The sequence below is a fragment of the Sapajus apella genome, unplaced genomic scaffold (genome assembly GCF_009761245.1).
Source record: "Sapajus apella isolate SASKATOON/1434 unplaced genomic scaffold, GSC_monkey_1.0 scaffold3716, whole genome shotgun sequence".
In the NCBI taxonomy this organism is placed as follows: domain Eukaryota; kingdom Metazoa; phylum Chordata; class Mammalia; order Primates; family Cebidae; genus Sapajus; species Sapajus apella.
The window spans coordinates 2,332-6,717 of record NW_022440642.1 but is presented as its reverse complement, the minus strand read 5'-3'; the positions used below and the strand labels follow the sequence as shown (position 1 = coordinate 6,717).

At 43.5% G+C, this 4,386-nt stretch overlaps 1 pseudogene across 1 annotated transcript; it reads left to right on the top strand.

Annotated features, from left to right (window-relative positions):
- Nucleotides 1–3,120: 3,120 nt before the first annotated feature.
- LOC116547592 lies at nucleotides 3,121–4,036 on the top strand (annotated as a pseudogene). Its single transcript, XR_004267104.1, has one exon. The product of XR_004267104.1 is annotated as a signal recognition particle 9 kDa protein-like (transcript).
- The last annotated feature ends 350 nt before the right edge of the window (nucleotides 4,037–4,386 follow it).

Genomic DNA, 4,386 nt, shown 5'->3' with positions numbered 1-4,386 from the left:
AAGAAAATCTAGGCAAAACCATTCAGGACGTAGGCGTAGGCAAAGACTTCATGACCAAAACATCAAAAGCATTGACAACAAAAGCCAAAATAGACAAATGGGACCTAATCAAACTCCACAGCTTCTGCACAGCAAGAGAAACAATCATTAGAGTGAATCAGCAACCAACAGATTAGGAAAAAATTTTTGCAGTTTACCCATCTGACAAAGGGCTGATATCCAAAATTTACAAAGAACTAAAACAGATTTACAAGAAAAAAACTAACAAGCCCATTCAAAAGTGGGCAAAGGATATGAACAGACATTTTACAAAAGAAGACATACGTGAGGCCAACAAACATATGAAAAAATGCTCATCATCACTGGTCATCAGAGAAATGCAAATCAAAACTACATTGAGATACCATCTCACGCCAGTTAGAATGGCGGTCATTAAAAAATCTGGAGACAACAGATGCTGGAGAGGATGTGGAGAAATGGGAATACTTTTACACTGTTGGTGGGAGTGTAAATTAGTTCAAACATTGTGGAAGACAGTGTGGCGATTCCTAAACGACCTAGAAATAGAAATTCCATTTGACCCTGCAATCCCATTACTGGGTATAATTCCAAAGGATTACAAATCGTTCTACTATAAGGACACGTCCACACGAATGTTCATTGCAGCACTGTTTACAATAGCAAAGACCTGGAACCAAACCAAATGCCCAACGACGATAGACTGGATAGGGAAAATGTGGCACATATACACCATGGAATATTATGCAGCCATCAAAAACGATGAGTTTGGGTCCTTTTTAGGGACATGGATGAACCTAGAAACCATCATTCTCAGCAACTGACAGAAGAGCAGAGGATCAAACATCGCATGTTCTCACTCATAGGCGGGTGTTGAACAATGAGAACACATGGACACAGGGAGGGGAGCACTACACACTGGGGTCAGTTTGGGGGAAATAGGGGAGGGACAGTGGGGGTTGGGAAGCTGGGGAGAGATAGCAAGGGGAGAAATGCCAGATGTAGGTGATGGGGAGGAAGGCAGCAGATCACACTGCCACATGTGTTCCTATGCAACAATTTTGCATGTTCTTCACATGTACCCCAAAACCTATAATGCAATAAAATAAATAAATGGGAAAAAGAAAGAAAAAAAGAAAACACACACACACACAAACAAACCACCAAAGAAAACCAATGAAGGTGTTTAACTCAATGTGTCACGCTCGAGTCTCTTGACTGGATACATCCATCGGGCATGGGTGGAGAAGGGAGAAGGGGGGGAAGAGAGAGAGAGAGAAACAGAGAGAGAAACAGAGAGACAGAGATACAGAGCGTAACAGAGAGAGAGAGAGAGACACAGAGAGTAACAGAGAGAGAGAGAGAAACAGAGAGAGACACAGAGCATAACAGAGGGAGAGAGACACAGAGAGTAAGAGAGAGAGAGAGAGAGGGAGAGATGTTATATCCGAGTGAGATAAGGAATACACCACCACACTCTGAAATTGAATTATGAGTCCTTTATTTTAGCCAGCGACAGAGAGGTGGCTGTCGCCCAAAATTCTCTCAGCCCCGAAGAAAGAGTTAGGGGGTTTTTAGACGCTAGTTTGAAAAGAGAGGGAGGAAACCTAGCTGTGGCAAATTTTTCACAAAAGCACAGTAAGCAAAAAGTTAAAAGATAAACTAGTGCATGAGAAATAAAACAGTACCAGGAGCAAGGGCCAGAGCTGCCATAAAAAGACACACAACTTATAGATATGAGGGCTCTGGGTACTCGACAGCACCTGCAGTCCCAGGCTCTGCTGGTGCCACTTTACTCGGCCTCTTATCAGCAAATGCACTCAGGGATGCGCCCGCAGTTGTCCTGCCCCACCTGCATTCTACAGTTGCATACTTAATGAGGGGAATGAATAACTAAAATGAAGAAGCTAAGATGGAGTCTGTCTGGCTCAAGAAGCTAACACAAGGCCCGACCAACACTTAGCTAAGAAAGAGAGAGTCAGTTTTGCCAGGCGCGGTGGTTCGCGCCTGTAATCCCAGCACTTTGGGAGGCCCAAGTGGGCGGATCACCTGATGTCAGGAGTTTGACACAAGCCTGGCCAACATGGTGAAACCCCCTCTCTAAAAAAAAAAAGAAAGAAAGAAAGAAAAAAAGAGAGAGAGAGTCAGCTTAAGACAACAAAAATCAGATTATGAGAGAGAGAGAGAGAGAGAGGTGGGGGGAGGGAGGGAGGTGAACAGGAATGTTGTCAGCAGGCTCAGGCCTCATAGCCAAAAAGCTGAAACCACCATCTGGGATGTTTTCCCAAGAGCCAGTGGTGCCACAAGGGGCCGTGTGTAGTTGTGGAAATGGAGAGGAGTGTTTGGAGTTACTTATTTGAGACAGAACGGACAGGGCTCGGTCACGAGTCATTTAGGACACGGGGAGATACAGACTGAGAAAACCCTCCCAGCATCCTAGCTGAACAGAGGTACACGTTTTATCGAGACAGTACATCTGGGTCACAACCGAGTCAACGGAGAAGCAAACCCAGGTTTTAGGGTTGGATTTTTTTTCTCACTCTCTCTTCAGAGGGAGTCTCACTGTGTCCACCAGGCTGGAGTGCAGTGGTACGATCTCGGCTCACTCACTGCAACCTCCGACTCCCGGGTTCAAGTGAATCTCCCGAGTAGATGGGATTACAGGCGCGCACCACCACGCCCGGCTAATTGTTGTCTTTTCTGTAGAGACCGGGTTTCACCATGTTGGCCCGGATGGTCTCAAAGTCCTGCCCTCAGGTGATCCGCCCACCTCGGCCTCCCAAAGTGCTGCAATGACGGGCATGAGCCAGCGTGCCAGGCCTGAATCTTTATTAATGTGTAACATGTATGAGGTCTCCAAGTCCAGAAATCAACTCGCCACTTCTGTACAGGATTCTGTATGGAGATCAAATCTGGGATTCCTGAAGAAAAGAATTGAGGCCTTGGGAATGGATTAGATTAGATCTACCTGAGCTTATATTAAAAAGAAAAAGAGGGAGAGGGAGACGGAGGGGGGAGGGGGGGGGAGAGAGAGAGAGAGAGAGAGAGAGAGAGAGAGAGAGAGAGAGAGAGAGAGAGAGAGAAAAGAGAAGAGAGAAGAGAGAAGAGAGAAGAGAGAAGAGAGAGAGAAGAGAGAAGAGAGAAGAAGAAGAAGAAGCCCTCATGACTTTCTAGAAAATAAGACCTTATGACTTTTGCATCCGTTGGCGACTCTAGGTAGTTTGCTGGGCCTGGTTCTGCGGACTTGCTTCTGTTTACTTTTGCACTCCAGGCCACGATGACGCAGTATCAGACCTGGGAGGAGTTCAGCCATGCTGCCTGCTGAGAGAGAAGCTTTACCTCGCTGACCCTATGAAGACACGTGTGGTTCTCAAATACAGGCATTCCGATGGAAACTTGTGTATTAAAGTAACAGACGATCGAGTTAGTTTGGTGTCTAAAACAGAGCAAGCTCAACATGTAAGGAAGATCCGAGAAATTCTACAGTCAACTAATGCGACTGATGGTAGCCAAGGAATCCCCGCAGTGTTACCGTGGAAACTGAGTGAATGGTCTGAAATGAAGACTTTGTCATGTGCTTAGGAAGTAAATATCTTTTGAAGTAGAGAAAGTGTTGGGACAGAAAATACTTTATGTCACTAAGTGGACTATTCAGAAGCTTAGAGGTCATTTTTCGTAATTTTCTTTTGAATGTTTGCTTTAGAGAGCTAGGAATGCGAATGTTTTCAGTCAGAAAGCCTGTATTTACTTTTGGAAACTGAACAAGCAATGCATCTGTCTCGGGAACTTTGCAGATTATTTGATGTTAGGTAAAACGCATAATTGTTTCTTTGGCAGATTTCTATCAGTACCTTGAAAATGAGATATTAAGAAAAGACAATTCTTCCTTAAATTAAGTTCGCCTGTCTTTAAAAGAACTTTAAATGTAACCATTTTGTTGGATCGAGGTATTTCTTTTGGAGCATAAAATGTATGCTGTCGATGACCAATAAATATAAAATATGGTCATTGGAATTAACTCCGCACCATCGTATGCATTGTTACGAATACCGTGCAGCTGATTATATATAGTAGTGTAGCCTCAATTATATCTAAAAGTGATTGAGTAACCAGTATGCTTTGCCTTCTTTCCATACTTAAACTACCTTTTATTATAGGGGATTGGTAGTATCAGCTTGTTGAGCAATGAATTTGAATCTAGTTTTCAGTGATCAGAAGCAGCAGTTATTTGAGTGCGTGAATGGAATGATGATCACTATAAATGTACCGAAACCACCATATTACAGGAATTTTTAGTACGTATTTTTCTTTTTTTCTTTCTTTCTTTCTTTTTTTTTTTTTTTTTGAGACGGAGTTTCGCTCTTGTTA